This window comes from Megalobrama amblycephala, linkage group LG6, assembly GCF_018812025.1.
Source record: "Megalobrama amblycephala isolate DHTTF-2021 linkage group LG6, ASM1881202v1, whole genome shotgun sequence".
Taxonomy (NCBI): domain Eukaryota; kingdom Metazoa; phylum Chordata; class Actinopteri; order Cypriniformes; family Xenocyprididae; genus Megalobrama; species Megalobrama amblycephala.
The window spans coordinates 39,207,720-39,235,038 of NC_063049.1; the positions used below are offsets into that span (position 1 = coordinate 39,207,720).

Below are 27,319 nucleotides of genomic sequence, written 5' to 3' on the forward strand. Positions count from 1 at the left end.
TGGCGACAAACACACTCTACAAACGCAACTCTTGTGTATTCCTGTGGGCGGAGGTTAGTCAAAAAACTGTTTTAGTGACGTCATTAAAGAAGGAAGTAGAGGGATGTAGTCCAAACTGGCCGTTCGATGTAGGCGACTTCTGTTAAATAAAATATCTCGCTTGGCATTGAACTTTGAGCTTTAAAATTTTACAGATTTTATTTATACTCTAACAACAACATTACACACTAACTAAAGTTTGAAACATGGGATCACGAAGAACAGGACCTTTAAGCATTAAACAGACTGTTGACATGACATAGAATTGATAAAGCAGACTACGCAAAAACGCACAGTGATAGTATAAGAACCCATGTACTTATCTTAGATGATTTCTGAAGCACACTGCGCTGCTAAGCAATGCTAACTCGTGTATTTAAAGATTAAGCACGCAAGCTCATTGGCTACTAATACAGCAGGAACCAATCATCTGTGACCTATAGATCAGTGTTTCTCAACTCCAGTCCTCGGGACCCACTGCTCTGCACGTTTTGTATGTATCCCTTATTTAACACACCTGATTTAGATCATCAGCTCATTAGGAGAGTCTGCATGTACTGAATTGAGTGTGTCATATAAGAGAGACATACAAAATGTGCAGAGCAGTGGGTCCCGAGGACTGGAGTTGAGAACCACTGCTATAGATAATGATGTGATAATTAGCAGGTTGTGTTAAAGGACCTATTAGCCTGCCCATTAGAGTTTCATGCCAGAACTTTGTATAAAAGTTGCTGACCGCTAAAAATTCTCCTCCATTTTGCCTCGACATTCTACTACAGGATGTAGTGACGGATCATGTGCGCTTCACTGACTCCTATTGGTTGTTGCTCCCGAAAGTCGTTCTTCATTTGCATAAAGGTAAACATATCTCAACTTTGTCGTGTCACTGGACACGCCTACATCCTGTCGCCAATGGTCACTGTTGCTCGTATTGCCGGAAATAGCCAGCTCTCCACTGAAATGATTGTGTTGTTTTTTTGCTGCGTGTCGATGGTAGTTTGAATGCAGCTTTAATCTGCTGGAGTTGTTGTTAGACACAATAAATGTATATAAAAGACAAAGGGTTATTATTATCAGTGTTGAAAACAGTTGTGCTGCTCAATATTTTTGTGAAAACCATGGTACATTGATGAACTAAGTTCAAAAGAACAACATTTATTTGAAATAGAATCAGAAACTGCCTGTCAGTCTTGACGTTTGAGATCTCTGGGTGCGTTCACATGTCTTGACTTGGTTGGGAGGCACATGTTTCTAATGTACTGTGAGACATCACAATAGACAAGAAGAGCTGCAGTGCCACATTCTGCATTAGTGTTCTCTGAGCCACCCTAGATTAGTAGTAACATGTCAAATCTAAGATAATTGATGCAATTTTATAGACAATCATCCATATGAACCATGCGTGATTCAGCAGTAATGCTGCATGGACTTGTGAATGAGAAAGCTAATAGATAAGAGTTAGATAAGATGGAAAATGAATGCATTCTGGATGGAGGACTGTTACGAGCCCCTGCTCTTTCTTTTGTTTTTTTGTTTTTTTTCCCCTTTCTGAGTATAGTTGCCAATTGGATAGGGGCGGAGCCTGATATCTCCAACACCTGCGGCTTCTGCCTATTTAAGAGCTGCCGGTGGCGTGCCACTTGGGCCTACCTCAAGAAACCTGTTGTTGGTGGTTTTGGAGTTTGTTTTTCTCTTTGTTTTTGTACAGGATGGTGAGATCTGTTTGTTTAGTTGTATTAGAATAGTGGGAAAGCATAGGTATGTAAGCTGACCCAGAAGATTCTTTTGTGTTTGTTATTTTACCTCGGGAGTGAGGAAAGTTTAACTTGTAGCTGTAGCTGAGTTGTAGCTAAGATTAGTTAGCTCACCAGTCATTTGAGTTTTGTATGTTCAGTTGTTGCTTTGCTTTTGTTTTCTTTGTTTGTTATAGTTTTGATACTTTTACTGCCAATAATTATTATTATTTTTTTTTTTTTGCCCTGGCCATTGCGAATCTTGTTTATAACTTGTTTTGAACGGCTTCTTATGTTGGTTCCTAATCTGGGTCGTAACAAGGACATTACGTAACTATTCTTTCTTCCCAATTATAATAAACAATAGTGATTTGAAAGTCAAGTGCATCTTGTTGTGTACAGTGTTAGGGGCAAATTTATTTGAATATTAAGAAATTAATCTATGCATTTACCTACAGCTTTATCTGTTGCAAATCTTTCATTTTAAGGTGGAAATTATGAGTAACATCTCTTACTGAGCAACTCATTGTCACACTGTTACTGGTTCTTAACAGTCAATTTCAATTTCAGTTTCAATTTTATTTGTATAGCACATTTCCAACAGCCCCCAGGCTGACCAAAGTGCTTTGCAGAAGAGCAAGAATATCACACATACACAAAAATAAACCAGAAGAAAATATAAAACCACCCATTAAAAAAAAAAAAAAAAAAAAAAAAAAAAATTATATTATTTTTATATATATATATATATATATATATATATATATATATATATATATATCACCCGTTTAACATATCACAGTAGTCAATACACTAAGGAAAATAAAAAGTTTTTAGCAAAGGCAAGGAAGGGGCCAGCCTAATCTCTAAAGGCAGGGTATTCCAAAGTCGTGCCTGCCACCGCAAATGCACGCTCACCTCTATGCTTTAGTCTAGTGCATGGAATGACTAACAAAGCCTGATCACAAGAACGGAGGCTTCTGGGTGGAGTATAGGGATAAAGGAGTTCAGATAAATAGACAGGAGCTTTGTTATGTAGGGTAACCGTAACATTATTGAGTTAACAATACGTTAACAGACTTGCTGAACTGGATGATCATTGATTGCCTTATATCAGTCACTTTAATCAGAGCATTATTTCTCATGCTGTAAAACAATTGGGGTTTTTGAATGACTAAATTAATATGGATTAGGGTGACTATAAAATGGAAGATAAATTTACACTAAACCCATCTTTTTATCATTTAACTAAATATTTTGCAATAAGATGTATAATGCCACACAGGGATGTTTGCGCAAGTGAATTGTTACTTTTTGAACCAGTTCATTCACATGAACCATGTAAATAAATCAATTCAGTATAACAAAACTCAATCTTTGCACACTGAGGAGTTCTGCCTATGCTCAAAGATGCGTAACTCAAAGATGGGAAAACAAACATGATTATTAAACATTAAAATTACAATCATTATCTAAACCTTCACAAACAGAAAGGCTGACAGATCCATATTAACTTGTTTAAATGGTCGATCATGTTTGGGTGTTGTCTAGATGGTTAAGTTAAGAAATAACAAAGTTTGTTGGTACGATGCAACCAGAATGACCAGGGTATTCCTTCAGCCATGGCCTGAACAGCCATTGGATTGTTGTTTTAGGAAGTGTGTCCACAAGCTTATCTGATCTCATTGACTGAGATAAAGCAAAGCAAACAGCTCTGACCATATCAGAGGGGAACAACTCAGAGAAGCTGCCAAATTAAATGAGACTTTATTAAAGAGCTGTCTGAATAGTGTTTGGGCATGTGGAGACTGTAGTTTTTAAAAACGTAATCTTGTTAATTACACTGAAAAGATGTCTTAGCATCTGTTGTGCTTTTCTCTTGCATTCTTGGCCCTGGAATAAACAAGTCTCCCATTCAATGTTTATTTAAAGACATTTTGTTCTACTAATGTACCAAGTAATCTGCCTGGAAGTGAAGTAATAAGGGGCAACGCACATTGTAAATACAACAGACTGGTTGAGCTGGTTCATTTACTCCACAGTTAGCATACATGTAATACTTAAACGTAGTCATGGTGAGTTAGTGCGTTACTTCACAGGATTGTCTTTTGTCTTGAAAATTTGACAAAGCAAGCCATCATGACATTCCTTTACATGGTTTACATTTAACTAGTTTTCTTGTACTATATTCCTTGCTATATCTTAAATCAATATATTGCAGCCTCTGGCTTGTCAATCACTGCCGTGACGTTCCTTGTGAGAGACGTGCGCGGATTGGCCCTCTGGCTTGTCAATCACTGCCGTGATGTTCCTTGTGAGAGACGAGCGCGGCTGCGCGCTCCAGTAACTTTCCACACTCCACAGGCGCCGCATGCAATGTTTTTATCAGGAGACAGGAGTAACAACCGCAGATTATGAGTTACCTGCGGTGAGTCCAACATAATGAATCCACTAACACGACACAGCGAATGCCGGTGGTAAACACTCGTGTTCCAATACTCGTGCACGAGTTTTGGGAGGAGTTCCCTCGAAATGAGCTGTGAAGGAGGGGGGCTGTTCTTACGCATGCGCTCATTTCAAAAACTCACTAACAGTCTTTGGTTTCTCAGTCGACGAAAAGATCCTCTTTAGCACCTTTAATAACGTGTTAAAATGAAGAAAGAAGAAAAGTCATATACACCTATGGCTTGAGTAATCATATGGTAATTTTCATTTTAAAGTGAATTAATCCTTTAACTACATTAGTTAACATGAACTAATAATGAAATGCACTTCTACAGCATTTATTAATCCTTGTTAATGTTAATTTCAACATTTACTAATACATTATTAAAATCAAGAGTTGTATTTGTTAACATTAGTTAATGTACTGTTAACTAACATGAACAAACTGTATTTTTATTAACTAACATTAACAAAGATTAGTAAATACAGTAACAGATGTATTGCTCATTGTTAGTTTGTTAACTAATGTTAACAAATGAACTTTATTGCAAAATGTTACAAGTTCTAATGGAGCCCTCCATAGACATTTAAAATAATAATAATAATAATAATAATAATAAAGAGTTCTAAGCCAGCTTAGAGATTAATCACATTTTTCATGAGGCAATGAACTCCTCTTCCCTTGCTTTGTTACAAAATATTTAAACAGATACAAATAGTTGTTTGTACGGAAGAGGATTAGGGCCAAGCAATAATAAAAAAATTAATAAAACCATCTCGAGATTAAAGTTGTTAAATTACGAGAAAAAACTCGTTAAATTTCAAGAAAAAGTCGAGATAAAATGTTGAGAATAAACTCGTTAAATTACGAGAAAAAACTTGTTAAATTTCGAGAAAAAAGTTGAGATAAAATGTTGAGAATAAAGTCATTAAATTACGATAAAAAAGTCGTTAAATTTCAAGAAAAAGTCGAGATAAAATGTTGAGAATAAACTTGTTAAATTACGAGAAAAAACTCGTTAAATTTTGAGAAAAAAGTCGAGATAAAATGTTGAGAATAAAGTCATTAAATTACGAGAAAAAAGTCGTTAAATTACGAGAACAAATTTGTTAAATTATGAGAAAAATTTTGTTAAATTTCAAGAAAAAAGTCGAGATAAAATGTTGAGAATTAAGTCATTAAATTACGAGAATAAAGTCATTAAATTACGAGAAAAAAGTCGTTAAATTATGAGAACAAATTCGTAATTTAACAACTTTTTTTCTCATAATTTAATGACTTTATTCTCAACATTTTATCTTGACTTTTTTCTCGAAATTTAACGACATTTTTCTCATAATTTAACGACTTTTTTCTCGTAATTTAATGACTTTATTCTCAACATTTTATCTCGACTTTTTTCTCGAAATTTAACAAATTTATTCTCAACATTTTATCTCAACTTTTTTCTCAATTTAACGAGTTTTTTCTCGAAATTTAACAACTTTAATCTCGAGATGGTTTTATTTTTTTTTTATTATTGCTTGGCCCTAATCCTCTTCCGTATGTTTGAGATTATTGGGCAACTGACTCAATTACGACCACAAAACAAGGCAAAATAAACTACAAAAGAAATAAAAGTGTGTTCCTACAGTTGTTCACACTAGAATGTGTCTCACAACAGTGTTCACAGGTAAATGCATTTAATTTACATAATATATATATATATATATATATATATATATATATATATATATATATACTTTGTACATAGTAGCCTTTCCTGCTTACTGCTTGATGTAGCATATATAGTTTGCAAAGATTAAATATGAATTGAATATGAATTTATTCATTAACTATGTATTATTATTATTATATTTAGTATGAATATATTTAATATTAATAGTAATAATAATGTAAAATTATTTTAGTTTGTATAATTTATTTATTTATGTTTTTATGCAATATACACTGTAAAAAAGAATTGCTGGTTTAACTTAAAAAAAGTAAGTTACCTGGTTGCCTTAAAATTTTGAGTTCATTGAAATGTGAGTTAATACAATGAAGGCGATTGATTTAATCAACAGAAGCTCAAAATATTATATTATGTAAGTTGATTCGACAAAAGAAAAAATGTTGTAATAACAAATCATGAAAATGTTTTTTTTACAGTGTAATTTACTTTTGTGCCAAAAAACCAGAAATAATAATATTACTTTAAAATGATTATTTTATATGTGTGTGTATGTGTGTGTGCCAGAAATAAAATAAAATAATTATAGAAAATGATTCTGTGGCCTTGTCTGAACTAGAGGGAAAGGCTCATTCAAAAAAGCTTGCCTGAAGTGCAGCTTTTCTGAGAGAATTGTCTGGCTTTGTGTGTATATTTAATATAAGAGGGTTGCACCAAATAAAAAGAGCCACCACAAACTCCTCTGCTTTGTTGAACCCTCTGAATCAGTTCCTCTTGAGAGGGGTTCAGAAGCAATAAAGGGCCTCTGCAAACAAAAGCAGCACTGTAAAGCAGTTCATTTCCTGTTGTTGCTTCTTGATCCCCACCTTGAACCTTTGCCAGAGTGTGGATTTAGTGAGAGATGGAGGCAGTAAGATATGGGAGATTTTGGGTTAGTAGATGTCCCGGGATAGTCCCAGTTTCAAGAGGTATGTGCAGTGTCCCAACAATTCATTACAAAATGTAAATATGTTCCTATGATGTTCAAGCTACTGCCTTGTGGTTCTCAACGGGAGGTCGCAGTGAAGCTTGCCAAACTGATGTTCTGATACTTTCATTCTAGTCTTTCATCATATCAGTTTGTAATGTATCTGGTTACCATAACAAAAAACTTCACACACTTGCTGCTGCTCCCTGACATCCACTCAGTGCAAATATTGTCTCAAGTGAGCAAGCTAGCTTGTTAAGCTGGAGAAATGCCCAAACAAAAATGTGTTTTCAACGATGAGCTGAAAGAATATTTCTTCATACAACTGCATTTGAGGTTTCGCTGTCACTATAAATGTTAATGTTCTGGAAATTGCAGGTCATATTCAGACAGCTAAGCTAGATTAAAAATGCAAGTTTTTGAAGATGATACAGTTATCATCTCCTAGTAAACTACAAAAATGTGAATTTGTGAAATGATGACGTAATGCGCATGCATATTACATGTTCAGTCTATAGGCGCATAGTGTTTCATTAAAAAGTGATATCACCAACTACTGGCCTGGCATGCATAATACAGTGTTTTTAATCGCTTTCAAGGATCCAAGTGAACGGAGATTGTTTTGACAACATTGCTTTTACAGAAGGACTACAACAAATGGCTGGTAGGGACTACAACGAGCTTCTTCCCGGGTTAGTGGCATCACAAACCCCAAAATTTACATAAACGCTGCCCCCGAGAACACACAACAAAGGGGGTGAGGCCATGTTGGGCTGCTTTAGAGAAGAGGAAGAGTTGTTGTAGTAGAGTGTTGTTGTCATGACGTCATTTTACGCTGGACTTCACAAACGAGGATCAATTCAACGCTGGATTTGCACAAAAGATTAACATGACGGCACATGCTAGTGGATGAGTTGAATCAACTCCACAGTAACTACATAAATGTATCCACTAACCATTCAGAAACGTCCAGTTTCATTCTAAAAGTTGTAACTTCTTCCTGAGTCTCTCCATCAGTGTCGACTCCGGTTTGAACAATGTAAGGCTGAACACCGTTACTGTCAATCCTCATTTTGGCTGCGTGAGATTCTCCAGCTTTGTTGTTGTTGAGCTGTTAAAGCTCCGCCCTCTTCTGTAAAGAGAGCCGGGAGCAGCAGCTCATTTGCATTTAAAGAAACACACACAAAAACATTGTGTTTTTCCTCAGACCAAAATAGGGGCACATTTGACAAGCTATAATAAATGGTCTGTGGGGTATTTTGAGCTTCACAGACACATTCTGGGGACACCAGAGACTTATATTACATCTTGTGAAAAGGGGAAAGTTTTTGTTTTAGTAGGATGGGCTTAAACAGAATATATGACACTAATATTATATCTGCCAAAAACTATATTTTGAGACAATTACTCTAATGAAACTGCATCTTTTAGGATTAATGTTATTCCTATGAATATTTCAGACAGTGGGCAGAAAAACTTGCGTGTCCCGGTTTGAGACTTCACCAGATAAGCTGAAAATGACTAAAGAAAGGAGGTATTTTGTGGTCATGTGTGTTCATGTCTGAACAGGTTACAACGTATTTTTCCATCCCTTAACCAGCAGCTCAGGTTCAGATCAGTGTGATAGAATATTTTGTACTTGTACTTTTATAAGATGTACCTAGACAGGTTCCTTAACATATTTTTAATGGTAAAAAAAAAAAATCTGACACTAATCATTTTATTCTCTGGCACTAATCATTTAACTTATAGATTAGAACTTTAGTTTGAGTGTAATTCTTTGAATTTTAACATGGTATTTTCTTTCCAAATAACAAGCTTGTAACAAGTTAAGTTAATCATTTGGCAAGTTGAGCATCCTGAAAACAGAAGAAAACAAATGACGTGTCATAAAAACATTTAGCCTACTCAGTATTTTTGGCTTCTGAGCAAACACACAGTTTTTAGAAACCACAGCAACAAAACCCTGACTCTAGCTCTCAAGAAAACGTGATTTAAGTGGAAATGTATTAATGGATGATACCATTGATGACGCATCTTTGCATGACTTAAGGTCAGTCATGTTTGCACTAGCTAAAAAAACAAAACAATATTGCTTATTCTAATCTGAGACCAATTCTGCCCTCTGGTGGATAATCAGAAGTCAACCACTGTACAGTACAGTAGTTTGTTTTAAACCAACCACAGTCATGTTGCTTTCTTTAAAACAAACTATTGTAACTATTGTATTGTATTGTATTGTAACTGCTCTATTAGTCATTGAGATGCTATCTATCAAAACAGCCAAAATTTGGATTAATTTTCTAATAAAGTAAAGAGTAAAAATCCCACAGGCTAATTGATGTTAGTATTGTATAATCTTCATATGAAGGTTTTCTCTTTCTTAAAGGGAATGAATACATGTTTTCCACTACTGAAGTGTGCATAATATAAAGCCAGTCCAGTTTATTGACTACTCACATTTACTGCATGACAGAATATTACCTTTTTTTTTTTTTTTTACGATATATGAAATTAAATCTTAAACACTACAGTGATTTTAGTGCTTTTATAGGAACAGATTTGTGACCGTGCTGGTGTCAAGCAACAGATGCTGAAGCTCCTGATAATAAGACCTCAAACATAGCTGCTACAGGCCATAAATACCTGGAGCAACTGTGGCTTGACAACATCTACCATAAAAACAAGACATGCTCAGACACCAAGACATTTTATCACCTGGATGTCTGCCCTGACTCTTGGGCTGCTTTCTTAGTAATATCACCTATGTTTGCATGCAACCTTCGCTGACAATCTGCTCATAGAAGGTCTGATGAATCTCTTTGACTCAAACACAGAGTGACTTTTTTAACACAAACACATCAATCATGTGCGCTGAAGCGGTTTGAAACCTGCATTGCACTGGCACAGTCTCCAACATTTGCAGTCCAATGTAAACAGCACCAGCAGTGAGCAGAATATCCTTTCTTTGACTGACATATGCAAGCATTGCTTTGATTGACAGACTGTATCCTTTTTCAGGGCTTGGATCTTCATTTAGCAGAACGATGCAGTTATACCAACCATCCTCCTGCCCACAGTCTGTACTTCATACACACTGACGCACTGTCTGCCTTATTGTGGCTGAGTAATGACAGGTGCTGCTAATAGCGTCTGTACTCCTCCAGGTCTGTGCTGACGCATGCGTTCTGATGGAATGTTGGAATCGGGTCCTTCTGGGATTCGTGTTGGGGGAGGAGGAGATCACTTTAAAAGCAGCCGGCCCACCATCACTGACAGGTAAGCGACCAGTCTGGGCAATGAGCTCTGAGAACAGTGCTGTGTTACTAACAAGATCCAGATATGAGACAGATGGCTTTTAAAATTAAAGGAAGCAAAAAAAAAAAAAAAAAACTGAGAGCAGATAAGAAAAGCAATTTAATTTTAGAGTAATGGGTCTGGATACTGCAGCTCCTCCACTGTAACTGTACAAAATAAAAATGTAGAGGAGGCTGGGGGTAATTTATTTAGTTATAAAACTCACAGACTAGCATACTAAATCTACCTGCCTATTTTGTAATTCATAAATGCTTTGGAATACAGACCTAAGGCTGCTTTATTTTTAAAGAAGACACTCAACAAGTTGCTGAAAGGACCTTAAAGGTGCTAAATAGGATGTTTTGTTTTAAACATTTTTGCAATATTACTTGAAACTGTCTTTACTAACTGATAAAAGACTATTTATTAGGTGCACTGAAAGGAATAATATTAATATACATAATCTGTGCACGAGGTAGGGCCTTAAAAACATCAGCCAATCGCATAAACGATTGGCCCTCTGGCTTGTCAATCACTGCCGTGACGTTCCTTGTGAGAGACGAGTGCGACTGCGCGCTCCAGTAACTTTCCACACTCCACAGGCGCCGCATGCGATGTTTTTGTCCAGAGACAGGAGTAACAACTGCAGATTATGAGTTACCTGCGGTGAGTCCGACATAACGAATCCACTAACACGACACAGCGAATGCCGGTGGTAAACACTCGTGTTCCAATACTCGTGCACGAGTTTTGGGAGGCGTTCCTTTGAAATTAGCTGTGAAGGAGGGGGGCTGTTCTTATGCATGCGCTCATTTCAAAAACTCACTAACAGTCTTTGGATTCTCAGTCGACAAAAAAATCCTCTCTATCACCTTTAACAAAATAAAAGTATAAAAAAGTTATAGACGTTTATTTAGGTTTATTGTAAAGCAAATGTACTAAACTAAACATTTTTTATTTTATACAAAATGTATATTTTACAAAATAATCTGGACTTTATCACTTCTAGAAAATAAAAGCCATGGGCCCTATTGTACACCCAGTGCAATTCGGCGCCAGGTGCAACACAAGTGTTTTTTGCTATTTTCAGCCCAACGCAGTTATCATTTTCACGTCCAGTGCCATGTTGCTTAAATAGCAAATGCACTCGTGCCCATCTGTTCACCCATGGACGTGCTGGTCTGAAAATGAGGTGTGTTCAGGTGCATTGTTGGCGCGTTTCTATTTTGAGGCAACTGAAAAAAACTGCGCCATTGACCAATAAAAACCGGGTAAAGGGCCCTTTTTTAACGATCTAAGTGCATGGTCTATAGCGCATGGCGCAAGTGTCCGAATCCACTTTTGCTAGTTTAACGAAGGGAAAAATGGTCAGTGCGCCCGGTGCATGGTCTAAAAGGGTTATCCCTATTCTCTTAATGAGTCATGGGTGTGTTTTGGGCATAACGTGCAATAAACCAATCAGAGTCTCATCTCCCACTCCCTTTAAAAGCCAGTTGTGCTTGCACCATGGTGGATTGCTATTTACTGTACATGGCGGGATTTGCAAGCAGAAAATCTGAACACTTCTCTAGTGAGGAAACGGATCCCACCATCTACGGGACAAGCCAGATTCCACCAAAGCATTTTTATCTTTATGCACACAATAATAATCTTTTACATTGTAATCCTTTTATTTTTATTATTTGGCAAGTTTGAGTGCTGCTGTGCGTTCCTGTGTGTATGCGTCTTGTGCACCCGCCTATAGGCTTATATTACGAACATTCTCTTTAAATAAATGAATAAATAAAACTTGCGCCATTGACTTTAGACCAAGTTTCAGTTGGTCAATGGCACAGTCTATTTCAGTTGCCTCAAAATAGCAACACGCCAACAATGCGCCTGAACACACCTCGTTTTCAGACCAGCACGCCCATGGGCGAACAAATGGGCGCAAATGCATTTGCTATTTAAACAACATGGCACAGGACGTGAAAATGCGTCAGGCTGAAACTAGTAAAAAACACTTGCGTCGCGCCTGGTGCTGCATTTCGCCGGGTGTATAATAGGGCCCAGGGCCCAATATGTCTAACCAGGTTGTGTTCCAAATTTGAAGTTGATATCACAAAAATTGAGCCCACTATTTAGTACTATTTTCTTGGTAATGCAATGTCCAATTTCACAGGATGATACCTAATGATGATTTCTAGAATATGTGATAGGGAAAAAGGCAATAAATAAGGCACACCAAGTGTCCTGCAATACTGGGACACTGACAGTTAACAGGCTAAAATACTTACATTGGTAAATTTAATGTAATAAACTAATCACTGTATATCTCAGACATATACACTACTGTTCAAAATGTTGGGGTCACTCATTTTGGGGTTTCCACAAATATATTAAGCAGCACAACTGTTTTCAATATTAAGAAATGTCCCTTGAGCAGCAAATCAGCATATTAGAATGATTTCTGAAAGACCATGTGACACTAAAGACTGGAGTAATGATGCTGAAAATTCAGCTTTGCCATTAAAATATTGCTGCTTTACTGTATGTTTGATCAAATAAATGCTGCCTTAGTAAGCACAAGAGACATCATAAACACTAGAAAACTTTAAGGGCCTTAAACTTTTGAATGGCCATTTCAACCTCAGAATAATTTAAGTCCTGTTTATATGAGAAATAAAGTCACAATTATGAGAAATAATACAAAGATACAAACTTGAGTAATAATCACAATTCTGAGATGTAATGAAAGAATTATTATTTTTACTCTAGGGCAGCAATGGGTTTTCATACAAAGAAGAGCAGACATTAATTATATCTTTTGCTTTAATACTTCTTAAATATAACTAATATATTTTGTTGTTTTCACCTTTACATGGTTGTGATTCTTTTAGCTGTAAGAAAATGTTTAAACCAAAAGTCACTTTTATAATTAAATGAAATTAGTTCAATCCTTTTTACTAAAATGATGAGTCGACAATGAAGGTTAATCTACAGCCTTGAGAATATGTCAGGTTAAAGGTGCCATCGAATTGAAAATTGAATTTACATTGGCATAGTTGAATAACAAGAGTTCAGTACATGGAAATGACATACAGTGAGTCTCAAACTCCATTGTTTCCTCCTTCTTATATAAATCTCATTTGTTTAAAAGACCTCCGAAGAACAGGCGAATCTCAACATAACACTGACTGTTACGTAACAGTCTGGATCATTAATATGTACGCCCCCAATATTTGCATATGCCAGCCCATGATCGAGGCATTACACAAGGGCAGCCAGTATTAAAGTCTGGATCTGTGCACAGCTGAATCATCAGACTAGGTAAGCAAGCAAGGACAATAGCCAAAAATGGCAGATGGAGCAATAATAACTGACATGATCCATGATTACATGATATTTTTAGTGATATTTGTAAATTGTCTTTATAAATGTTTCGTTAGCATGTTGCTAATGTACTGTTAAATGTGGTTAAAGTTACCATCGTTTCTTACTGTATTCACGGAGACAAGAGCTGTCGCTATTTTCATTTTTAAACACTTGCAGTCTGTATAATTCATAAACACAACTTCATTCTCTATAAATCTCTCCAACAGTGTAGCATTAGCCGTTAGCCACGGAGCACTATCAAACTCATTCAGAATCAAATGTAAACATCCAAATAAATACCATACTTACGCGATTAGACATGCTGCATGACAAACACTTTGAAAAGATCCATTTTGAGGGTTATATTAGCTGTGTGAACTTTGTTTATGCAATGATAGAGTCGAGAGCTCGGGAGGGGGCGGAGAGCGCGAGCAATTAAAGGGGCAGCAGCCTGAATCGGCGCATTTCTAATTATGCCCCAAAATAGGCGGTTAAAAAAATTAATTAAAAAAAAAATCTATGGGGTATTTTGAGCTGCAACTTCACAGACACATTCAGGGGACACCTTAGACTTATATTACATCTTGTAAAAAAACATTCAATGGCACCTTTAAATTCAAAGGTATCAACATATTAAACAACTAAATTGGAAAAATTACTCAAAAAGTAAATTTTTCACAAAGTGATTATGATTTTGCTTCTATTTCTCAGGCACACTCTTTGAAATAAATGTTCTTTATTGGCATCTATGGTTCCATGAAGTGTAGCCAAGTATAGTGTCCCATACTTGGAATTTGTGCTCTGCATTTCACCCATCCAAGTACACACACACACACACACACACACACACACAGTGAGTATTGAACACACACCCGGAGCAGTGGGCAGCCATTTTTTGCTGCGGCGCCCACCGCCCGGGGAGTGATTGGGGGTTAGGTGCCCTACTCAAGGGCACCTCAGTTGTGGGTAATGAGAGTGGAAGGGAGTGCTGTTCATTCACTCCCCCCACCTACATTTCCTACCAGTACTGAGACTTGAACCCCATGACCTTTAGGTTACAAGTCCGACTCTCAAACCATTAGGCCACAACTACCTGAAGAAAGTTTAACATTCATGGAAGCTTTCCCTTGCACAAAAGTTTCTTTATAGTGGAAAAAGTCGCTTTAGATTATTATAATGTTCTTCACACTAAGACAAAAATGGTTCTTTTAACAACTGTTTGCTTTTATGACATCAAAACACTTTTGGAACCTTTATTTTTATGAGTGCAGAGAGGACACATTACTAAGCATATTTTGAATAATCATTCTAGCTTGTTGTGAGTTAAAGATATTCTGTGTCACAAGTGTCCCTGGTCTCTCTTACTGAAGAAGAAAGACATTGATTACTCTGTACTCGGGGCCCTCAGATTGCTGTAAAACAATCTTGGCAACTACACCTTTATTATGTAAAAGCACTTTAGAAATGCAATTATGTTCAATCCACCTTTTAGATGGATTAGTGTTGAGAACTACATCATAATAATCTTAACATATCCATGTTTTTTTTTTTTTTTTTTTTTGACCTACTGTATCAATTGTATCAGACAGGGCCTTTCAGCTCAGATCTTAAACACTGAAATATTCCCTGCACTGATGGGAAAGAAAATGACCATCCCTCATCTAGCAAAATTTGTTCTTCTTTTAAAAGCTCATGAATATTTTAGAGATTTTGCTGACACAGGACGTTCATCTTCAGAGAGCGAATGCCAACTAGGTTTTTTTTTATTTTCCGAAGAAAAGTGAGTGCTTAGCAAAACAGCACACCTCTCTGTCTTATCATTCATGTCTTTAGACAAACAGTGTTGTGTATAAATTAGTGAGTAGTAAAGTTTAATGTCTAGGGGTTTATTCAAATTTAAGTATGAGCAATAGTAATAGTCATACTTATGATACTTGATACTACTCTGTATTTATCATTCCATATCATCACACTTTAAAAACATGGTATACAGTCATTCACATACCCCAATCAAATAATTTCCAATACTCCTATGAAAATTACACCCTGTAGCCACAAGGAGGCAGCATAATCTGAAAGTGTACTAAATCTTACTGTAGGCTACTGAAGATTATCTGTGTGCATCTTTGTTACAAATTGAGTAAATATTAATTTTAAGTAATTTACACATCTCACAGTGAATATGCAAAAATAGAATATTTTAAAGTTTGTGTTTGGATATCAAGAAAAAGGATTATCTTAACCCAAGTTTAACAATTTCAAGTGTCAGTTTAGAGAAATCAGCTATCAATGGAACAAATAGAACACAGCGGGCCTCTGGGATCAGCTTCCTAAAATAAAATAAGTAAATTGGGGTCAGCATCTCCATCTGAAATATTTTTCACAAGACACGCAAGTAACCTCTCATGACTTATTTATTGCTGAATAAAACCTAAATAAATAATCATCCTCGCTCTAAAAACAAGAATGTACCTTATCAGCAAAACCACTACATCAGGTTTATCCAAAGAAAACACTCTATTTGCATGTGTCTGATCTAGTTCCTCTCAATTATTTGATAAACCAGCTGGTGTGTTATAGCATGAGAAGAGCATCCTGCCTTTGAGCTCTGCAGTGACAGGATGAGAGAAATCAATGACAACAAAACAAGTGATTAGGGACAAGAAAATAAGCAATTTGCATGTTTGGAAACAGTCCAAGTCATGAATTTATCAGTCCAGCACTGTATTCATTTCAGACCCTCTGAAGTATGCTGGTTTAATTTTGCTGCAAGGCACTGAATGGGAAATGAGCGTTATAGCCAATGTCTGGCAGGAAGGAGTCGGTATGTAGGCCTCATACAGGCTCTCATCAAATCTGACAGGTCACATTTTTTTTTATTTTCAAAAAAGTAAATGTAGGCTACATTTGAAGAGAAAAATCTCAAAATGAGCAAAAGGTTATGTTATAATAGGTTATATGCAGAAAAGCAAGAAAGTTAATGTAAACAGTAAAGTAAAACCTAAGCCATAAACTGCGCTTTCAGTGATTCATATTAAAGGGAATATATCATGAAAAACTGACTTTTTCCTTGTTTAAGTGCTTTAAGTCCCTGGTGCATCTAGCAACCCAGAAAATGCAAAAAAGGAAAACCCAGCATTTTTGTTTTGGTAAGCCTTTCTCTGCAAGCATGTGAAAAAATGACCCGCTCAGATTTCGCTCCCTTGCGACGTAGGAAGGGGATCATATTATGATATCACCGCCCCTTAATCTGCACGTTTCCACCCACGGTGCCGCCATTTTGTTTTTTTGGAAGTTACAGCGGTGTACCAGTTCTAATGCCATGGCAAAAGTTTGAGGAAAGCATGCTCACAAAATTTACATAAACCCTGCCCTGGGGAACACAACAAAGTGGGTGAGGCCATGTTGGGCTGCTTTAGAGAAGAGGAAGAGTTGTTGTAGTAGAGTGTTGATGTTTTATTCTAAAAGTTGTAACTTCTTCCTGAGTCTCTCCATCAGTGTCGACTCCGGTTTGAACAATGTAAGGCTGAACACCGTTACTGACAATCCTCATTTTGGCTGTGTGGGATTCTCCAGCTTTGTTGTTGTTGAGCAACTGAAGCATGAGCTGTTAAAGCTCCGCCCTCTTCTGGAAAGCAGGCTGGGAGCAGCAGCTCATTTGCATTTAAAGGGACACACACAAAAGGCGTGTTTTTGCTCACACTCAGGGGCAAATTTGACAAGCTATAATAAATGATCTTTTGAGCTGAATCTTCACAGACACATTCTGGGGACACCGGAGACTTAAGGTGTACTCACACTAGGCGCTCTGATCCATGCCTGAGCGCGTTTGACCCCCAAAGCCCAGTTTGTTTGACTAGTGTGATCGCGCGTTTCCTGCCCGGGCGAGGTTCGTTTAGCTATCCCTGGCCCGCTTGGAAGAGGTGGGCCAGAGCACGGTTCGGTTGGGCTCAATTGGGGCAATTGAGCTCGGGCTCGGTTCAAGGCAATCATGCCTAATGTGAGCACACCCTTATATTACATCTTGTGAAAAGGAGCATAATAGGTCCCCTTTAAAGGCAGGAACATTCCAAGACAACGGTCGGCCGTCGGGCAGTTTTTGTTCGTCCGCCGACTAAGTTTTCTCAGTGTGTTCTGCACTGTTGGCTGAAGTTGGTCCTCGTCTGCTTTTTTTCAGCCGATTCGAAATGTTTTATCGGCGTCGGAGCTCGTCGGGCCATCTGATCATTCTGATTGGCTGTTCAGATACTGCCACCTGCTGGTACGAAAAGGCATTTCATCTCATGCATGCGCAGAACTGATGTGCTACTTGGCTGTCGGCTGTTTAGCGTTGGTTTGGTGTGTCACGCCAACTTTGGACACAGACGCTGCCGACGTGAGCCAACCCTGCAGTCTGCTTTCATCACCACTAGTTTATTGGCGTCGGCTTGGTGTGTTCTGGCCTTAAGATAAATGTTTTATTCACTCAAAAGAACTGACTAGTAAGAGTCATTATTTCACTAATCAGAGACAGTACACAGGAAGTGCTCATGGGAACTGAATCATAACAGTCTTTAGATGTGTTTGACTTGAAGCGGCGCTGTGCAAACCGATCGGTGTATGACATCAAAGTACCACGATTCGGAAGTGCGATTCGAAAGCTCGCTCTCGTGGTACTTTGATGTCATGCACCAATCAGTCGAACACAACTCTTAAGTTGGGAGTAGGACCACATCTGATTTATTTTATATTTTGATTAGCTGAAAAGAACCGGTTCGCAAGAGTAGTTCATTCGGGAATCAAACTGGTTGAGCTGTATGCTTTTAAAGGTTCTCTAAGCGATCCTGTGTGGAGTAACTTCCTGTTGACGTTCAAAGTGTTGTCAAACAAAACAGAGGCTAGCTAGACCCTCCCTCCTCCTCCTCCCATCCGTGCTTCCTGAAACAGTCATGAACGCGCATTTAAAATCAGTCTTGTCGGTTATTGGCTGGAGCATGTTTATTATGATTCGTGGTCCAGGCTGCACCAGTTTGTTTTTGTTGCCGTTTTTGGAGCTTGTGGCGACTACAGAGACCGCGGTTTTTTACAGTGTGTTCAGGGGACAGGCAGCTAGCGGATAGTGAGTTGATGTTTGCTGTATGTGACAAAAAATGTTTTGGCCTAAAAACGCGTGACATCGCTTGGAGGACCTTTAATTTACTAAAAGGATCCGACTTGGAAGAGTTATATTCTTTTGTGAATCGGACTACACTGGTTGCGCTATATGGTTTTGATTTGCTAAAAAGAACCTACTTATAAAGGCCAAAGTATACTTCCTTTTTACGCGTATGCGAGATTCAGCGTACAGTGAATAGTACACGTGTACTCAATGTGCACCAACAAATTTTTGTAACCCTGCGTATTTTGTACGCTCAGGTCGCACATGCGCATTCATTTTTTTTGCGATAATTACTTTATCCACTAGGTGGCAGCCGTGCCCTGGGGGCGTCGATTCACAAGGTAGTCAAAAAAAAAACAAAAAAAAAACTTTTTTTTATGCATACGACTCTAGCGTATGCTTAAAAAAACGAAGCATACTTTCTTCTTCAGAATCTGCTGGTCTCATGGTTTGGATTCAGCTAATAGTAGTACACTGTAAGAGAAGTAGCTCGTTGTTTCATGGAATAATGAACGTTCGAAAACCAAATCATGAATTTTTTTTATATTTTGTACATATTTTGTACATAAATTAAAACTTTTTTTTGTTGTTGTTTCTCATCCTTAATTGATTATGGCATACATTTAAAGGGTTAGTTCACCCAAAAATGAAAATTCTGTCATTTATTACTCACCCTCATGCCGTTCCACATCCGTAAGAACACAAATTAAGATATTTCAGTTGAAATCCGATAGCACCGTGACTCGAGGCCTCCATAGGGAGCAATATCCATAAAGGTTCTAAAAACATATTTAAATCGGTTCATGTGAGTACAGTGGTTCAATATTAATATTATAAAGCGACGAGAATAGAGCGCCAAAAAATCAAAATAACGACTTATTTAGTGATGGCCGATTTCAAAACACTGCTTCATGAAGCATCGGAGCATAAATGAATCTGTGTGTCGAATCATGATTCAGATCGCGTGTCAAGCTGCCAACGGCTGAAATCACGTGACTTTGGCACTCCGAACAGCAGATTCGACACACTGATTCATCTGTGCTCTGATGCTTCCTGAAGCAGTGTTTTGAAATCGGCCATCACTTTATAAGTCGTTATTTAGTTTTTTTTGGCGCTCCAAAAATATTCTTATCGCTTTATAATATTAATATTGAACCACTGTACTCACATGAACCGATTTAAATATGTTTTTAGTACCTTTATGGATCTTGAGAGAGGAAGTATACCATTGCTCCCTATGGAGGCCTCACGGAGCCATCGGATTTCAACTAAAATATTTTAATTTGTGTTCTGAAGATGAATGAAGGTCTTTTGGGTGAGGAACGGCATGAGGGTAAGTAATAAATGACAGAATTTTCATTTTTGGGTGAACTAACCCTTTGTTATAATAACTGAACTGAATAAATAATTAGAAAAAAGGATAGAAATAAAACTTATGTAATAATAATAATAATAATAATAATAATAATAAAAATAAAAACGATTAAAATAAAAATATATTAAAATAATATGCCTTTCAAATTTTAGAATGGGTGTCTCTCACACAAGGATGATCCGTGGCATCTAAAAAGCCCTGATGTACAGCACCCATGACGCGCCCACTCCTCAGCAGCATCTAGTGGCTGAAGCGAGCATCGCTCTCGGATGAGAGAGCGACAGGCAGGGAGAGTTAGAGCAGCTGGAGCGCTTCACTATGGACCAGCACGGCCCCTGCGCTCTCTGACCGATCGTCTACATTCTCATTTTGCTTGAACAACTCTCCAAACACACAGGTAGGCGAGCACAACACTGTCCGGGTGCAGATCTTTAGCACACATATTCATGATGGCACAATGAGGAATAGCGCAGATCATCTTGGCTGTCGTGGATACGGGTGCGTGGATGCGCTCCTTCCTCCAGAGCCTATGGCAGAAATGAGTCTCCCCGTGGATATGACGATGGCAGGGGTGTGTGCTGAACAACAAAGCCGACAAAACACTCACTTAGGATGCGTAAAATGTGCGCACAGGTCATTCATATGGATAGGAACATGCTCGTGCAGTCGTACAGGGAGGTGAAGCGTTTGCAGACGCATTTTACGGATTGGATACAATGATTTGAAGGCGAAGTTGTGTGCAGAAATGTTCAGGAGATTGTCGTTTATGCAAAATATAATAGCCAAACGACATTCGGATTCATAGTATCGAGAAACCCTTGACAAAGAGCAGAGCGTTTGGTGCGCACCTCAAAGGGTTAATGCTTGAAAGATGCTGAAGTAGGTTATTTGAGCTAGTCATCCTGAGAATGCATGAAGTTATTAACGCAACCCTATCATTGGTTAATAAATGGAATGTGAGATTTATGACAGAAACTGTTGAAATAAATAGTCCAGATCTTTTAAGTTATTCCAATATATATATATATATAGGCTATATATATATATATATATATATATATACCTGTTGACCCATATCAACAAAGGGATATGCAATTATAATTATTAAAAAGTTTCCTTCCTACATCTTTTTGGAAGTCTTGCAGTCTGGATCAATATGGATCAGGATGTTGGTGATTTATTTAGTTGTAACCGGGGCTAGTTGTCACAGTTCTTTCTTTTCTAATAAATATTCCTCAGGATGGTTTTATTTTTGAAACAGAATTTTTGAATTGACACATGTAGAAAGATATATTACATTTATCACATGCTGACTAATAATGATGCATGCTGTAACAGCATATGGGGTAAGTTGTCACAATGAGAACATACCATTAAATAGTGTATTACAGATTGGCCTAAAACATTTGTTTAAAATTTACCTTCTGCTCGCTAGGTGTGTCAAAACCACTGCGAGAAAACAAGCATTGTGTGCAGATGGACTCAAGTTAGAGATATGAGATACAGCCATGATTTCTCCCCTACGTCTTTTCATCTTTTCGAACTTCATGGAGATCAAATGTGATACTCTGATGATGAATGATGAGACAAAATGAATGACAACATTCCAGAGTTGGTCTTTAGCAAGGCAAGAACTTGATTGAAAATGCATTTTCATTATTCGATTCTTACAGGCCACAACCCTGATATTTTACAATTCAAATTTGAGTTACCCAAATTGCACCTGGTCGAATCCTATGCACGCTTTGGACTATACTTCATTCAAACAGCACTAAAGAAGGTTAGCAGTGTAGCTAAAGTATGTTGTCGACTTCAAGTATTAAATTTTCTCCAGTCTTCATGTAAGTGTTATTTTTGCAGATGTGCGCTCGACATTGTTTCTCTTGCCCACGCACATATCCAAATATAGATCCATACATCAACAGATAGGACCTTGTGGATCATGTTAAGTAGGCTGAAAATTATAGATACTCCCAGAAGAGTTGGAGCCCGTCCGAGCCTTTGTAACTGTCTAGATTTGTGCAATATGGCATTATAGATTCAGTATGTATACCAGTGGTTTTCAAGTGATGGGTTGCGACACAAAAATGGGTCACCTATCTGTTCTGATAGGGTTGAGAAAAATAAGGCCAAATGCAGTTCATGATATATTAAAGGGAATAGTTCACCCAAAAATGAAGTTGTTCCAAACCTGTATGAGTTTCTTTCTTCTGTTGAACACAAAATAGGATATTTTGAAGAATGTTGGTCACCAGACAGTTGACAGTAGTCATAGTATTTTTTTTTTCCTACTATGGAAGTCAATGGCTACTGTCAACTGTCTGGTGACTAACATTCTTCAAAATATCTTATTTTGTGCTCAACAGAAGAAAGAAACTCATACAGGTTTGGAACAACTTGAGGGTGAGTAAATGATGACAAAATTTTATTTTTTGGGTGAAGTATCCCTTTAATATATCTTTATTTACTTTTGTACAATAATCTTTTGTATTACAACCAAAAAGGGTTGGATAATGTTGAGTCTTGAGTCATCGATGCATCATAGAGCCAGCTGTCTACTTCCAACACAGCTGCAGCGGACCACGTACATTTATACTGTCAGGATTGCATTGAGACATCTTCAGCATCTTCTGCTGGAGTCCTTTAAATGATCAAAGCTTCAATTGTAATTAGGTCTCATCTGTTACCCGGATAAATGCCCAGGAATAGCTGCAGATGTGCTCGTTTTCAAACAAGCACAAACTAACGGAGTAATGAGGAAGAAGTAAAGAAGTAAAAAAGCTTAAATGATATGCAGGGAAGTTATTATGATCTCTATCACTATCAGTTGGACTGACGTAACTGTGTGACATTAGAAGTGTGTCAACCGTGTATTGATTTTGCTATACACATTACAGGCCAAAATTGGCAGGACAGATTTACGTTATTTACATGTGAAAGTAACAAAGAAATTTAGAGTTAAATGAAAATCAGAGCAGGAAATTCCATAAAAAATGATTTTGCACCGATGTCAGATGCAATTTTTGATGAATAAACCGATCAGTGTTGTTAACTAAAACTAAAACTATTAAAAATTGTTTTCATTAATAAAGCTGAAATAAAACATATAAATATTAGAAAATTAAAATGAGAAATGTTGCTTTGGCTACTAATTGAAATAAGTTTGAAATGAGATTTATAATATATACTAAGATAAATAATACTAAAATAACACCAGATCTTATATATGCAAGTCATTTTATACATAAAAACAAGCAGATACACAGCTGAACATAAGTATTTGTGTATATAGTGCTGTTAACGGTTGCATTGACAGTAGAGATACATTTACAGTAAACCGTGTCTGTTTTAGCTTATCCACAGCAGTTTCCCGGCACACGTTTTTTCAGTTTCAGTTGTTCTTCGGCCTAAGGTTTCTTCAGCTGTCAGTGGTGTGTTTATCATCTGTAAAGACGGTGATGTAAACAGTGTTTCCTCAGCTTGTTATTTGTTTGTTCATCCTGCTGCTTAATAAGTTAATTGTTATACTGAGACAACAAACTAAAGTATGTCTGCTGGAGAGTTATAGTTTCTTTCTAAACAAACATGCAATAGATGTTTTTCAATTAACAGTGTCAAAGCAATTTCTTTACATTAAATTATCCTCTTAATTATGTCAAACAAAAACATGCAAACACAAACTAGTATAACTGTAGTAGAATAATTGTTTGTATTGCCATTCAGCAGAGGCCAAAACTGCAGATGTGCAACTTAAATGGATAAATCACCCAAAAACTAAAATTCCATCATTTACTCACCTTAATATTGTTTCAACACCCTTTATTGTTCTGCTGAACACACACACAAAAAGATATTTTGTAACAAAAATTGTTGTTTTGGACCCCATTGACTCACAATGTATATATATATATTGATTTGGAAAGAAACTAGCATATATATATAAAATGTTCCCCAAAATAAAGAAAGTCATACAGGTTAGGAACAACATAAAGGTGAGTAAATGAGGGCATTATTTTAATTTTTTGAGATTTTAAATACTATATCTTTAAATCAGTGTAATGCATAGTAAAAAGCACTGAAAGAATCATTATGGAACCTGAATCATTGAGTGGAATCAGATTCAAAGAATAATTAAATTCCTCTCGATTCCACTCCTGAGTCACAGCAGATCACATGGAGAAATGGTCTTATTATTGGGAGATATCTCAATCTCTTCTCTTATAAAAACTTTATTTTTTTCCTGTTTAACCTCCTGGGACCCAGGAATAGAATTTTGTCCTCTGTAGTGGACATTATATTTTAGTGAATTTCACTGACATCATACATGCCACAGTTTTAAGTCCGGATGTCCTGTAAAGGAAAATGTTATGGGGTTTCTAATCAAAATGTGACTTTCTGTTACAAAACAGGACATTGATTTCATACATGACCTCTGTAGAGGACACCAGGATTTAAATCATGATTATCAGGCATTTTGGGAGACACAACAAGTGAATAGCCAAATAAATTATCTATCAATATTCCTATTAATTATTAGATATTATTATGAAAATGTTGACAATTTTTACTCCCATTATTACACTTCTTTTTTCATTACAAGTTGCTCCAAGAACACATTAATATGCAAATTAGATACAATGTATAGATGCATTGTATTAAATGGGAAAACCGATGTATGACCATTTCCTCACATATTGCATAAAGTAAAATGGTATAGCGTTTCATTCCGTTCTATCTTTCATAACATAGTTGAGAATCATTTTAAAACAAAATTTAGTAAAAAAAAATCCTGAAACCTAAAAATTGATTGGTTTTTGCCTATACATGTAATTTATTGTCATTTTATTTTTAAACAACTTAGTCCTGGTGTCCACTACAGAGGACATAGCATAAAATATGAATAAAATATAATTTTTCAAAAATATTTTATTTATTTATTTTTTTTCCTTATGCTCTGAACAATGTAATGATGTGAAAAAAAAATACTAAATTCAAAAACTTTTTTCTGGGTCCCAGGGGGTTAAACTAAAAATAGATCAATCCAAAACGAATGTTTAAGAGCAAACATGTTGAAATTAGCTGATGGGTTTTCAATTTATTAAATGATAAGCTATTTCCTCACAAAATCAGTTTAAGCCTCTCCTCCATTGACATCCTTTAAAAAAATAACGGCCTCTTGTCTCCTTTCCTGTGTACCGCAGCGTTAGCTCGCATTACGCTTCTTTCGGCTAAGGTTGCAGGCTTGCCTTCACGTGGCTTTGTCACTTGGTTAAAAACTCTCTGTCTTGGCTGTTCAGTAGAAGATGTGTTATTAATCTGATGGCTGACAGGTGGAGACTGGCCGCAGTAATCTGTGATGTGAGGGTCCTGTGCTGCGATCACACCTGTTAGCACAATAGCAGAGGCTCAGACAGGCTGAGAACGAGACACTTCAATAAAACGGCCTCTTTAACTGATTGAGCCTCTCACGAGGGATGCTTTGGGTTTAGCATCGGCTATGTGTTGCTTCACACATACTGAGGCCCATCCCCGTAATGTAGTTTATTTAATTCCTGATGTTGGCTTACTGTCTGCACGCATAGGCTTAAGCATGTGAATTGACTCTCCTCTTACAGACCTGGTTAATTATAGAAATAACTGTGGAGCTGCTGTGCTGAACCTTTGTTTGGAATGAGGTAAATAGCTTATTTTTGTGTTATGGTTGGTGGCATCAAATTAAATTCCTAATTTCAAATAATGTGTGATTCAGTTCAGACTATATCTGTGGTTTGAAGACTATTAAATTTTAAAATGTGGTTGAATCATGGCAGTTAATTTGCAAAAAGTAATAATATTCTCTGGCTGTGAGTTATCAAATAGAGTAGTGTCACACAGACAGATATTTGACCATTAGAAGAAGGCGATTCATTTTGCAACTTATTCTTGTCAACAACAACCCACTTATAGAAGAAGAGGAATCTGTAGAGTAAACAAACACAGTTCATTTTTTTTTATTGTGTTATTTAGGGCTGAGGAGGTTATTAGAATTGTGATTTATCTCAGTGTTTATTCAGTCTATTCACCAAAAACAATTCACACCATGAGTTATTCATTGACCTTTTCTAAAGCATATTTACATTATGAGACATTAAACATCATCACAATGAACAGGTAAACTCATCTACTCACTAGTTTTCACAAACTCATTGTGTTTATATTCACGCTTTGCAAACTATTCAGACTTTTCAACCTGTAGATTTTAAATTAAAGGTGCTGTAGAACGTCTTTTTAAAAGATGTAATATAAGTCTAAGGTGTCCCCTGAATGTGTCTGTGAAGTTTCAGCTCAAAATACCCCATAGATTTTTAATTAATTTTTTTAACTGCCTATTTTGGGGCATCATTAAATATGAGCCGATTTAGGCTGCGGTCCCTTTAAATGCTCACGCTCCCCGCCCACGGAGCTCGCTCTTGCCTTTAAACAGTGCATAAACAAAGTTCACGCAGCTAATATAACCCTCAAAATGGATCTTTACAAAGTGTTCATCATGCAGCATGTCTAATCGCGTAAGTATGGTATTTATTTGGATGTTTACATTTGATTCTGAATGAGTTTGATAGTGCTCCGTGGCTAAAGCTAACATTACACACTGTTGGAGAGATTCATAAAGAATGAAGTTGTGTTTATGCATTATACAGACTGCAAGTGTTTAAAAAAATGAAAATAACGACAGTCTTGTCTCTGTGAATACAGTAAGAAACGATGGTAACTTTAACCACATTTAACAGTACATTAGCAACATGCTAACGAAACATTTAGAAAGACCATTTACAAATATCACTAAATATATCATGATATCATGGATCATGTCAGTTATTATTGCTCCATCTGCCATTTTTCCGCTATTGTCCTTGCTTGCTTACCTAGTCTGTTGATTCAACTGTGCACAGATCCAGACGTCCTGCCCTTGCCTAATGCCTTGAACATGGGCTGGCATATGCAAATATTGGGGGCGTACATATTAATGATTCCGACTGTTATGTAACAGTCGGTGTTATGTTGAGATTCGCCTGTTCGTCGGAGGTCTTTTAAACAAGTGAGATTTATATAAGAAGGAGGAAACAATGGTGTTTGAGACTCACTGTATGCCATTTCCATGTACTGAACTCTTGTTATTTAACTATGCCAAGATAAATTCAATTTTTAATTCTAGGGCACCTTTAAGACTAAAAGAGTTGTTAGAAACATAGTGATGGTGACATTGAATTGTGTGGTGTATAGCCTAATTTTAGCTTTTTTCTTCTGATGATTGTATTAAGG

General features: G+C 36.8%; 1 protein-coding gene across 1 annotated transcript in view; it reads left to right on the forward strand.

The window, feature by feature from the left end:
• Nucleotides 1–20,189: 20,189 nt before the first annotated feature.
• The window catches only part of slc4a3 (solute carrier family 4 member 3), a 94,576-nt gene continuing 87,446 nt past the window's right edge, over nt 20,190–27,319 (forward strand). Inside the window, 1 exon segment of the mRNA XM_048194574.1 lies at nt 20,190–20,417. The gene's annotated coding sequence lies outside the window, so the exon portion shown is untranslated.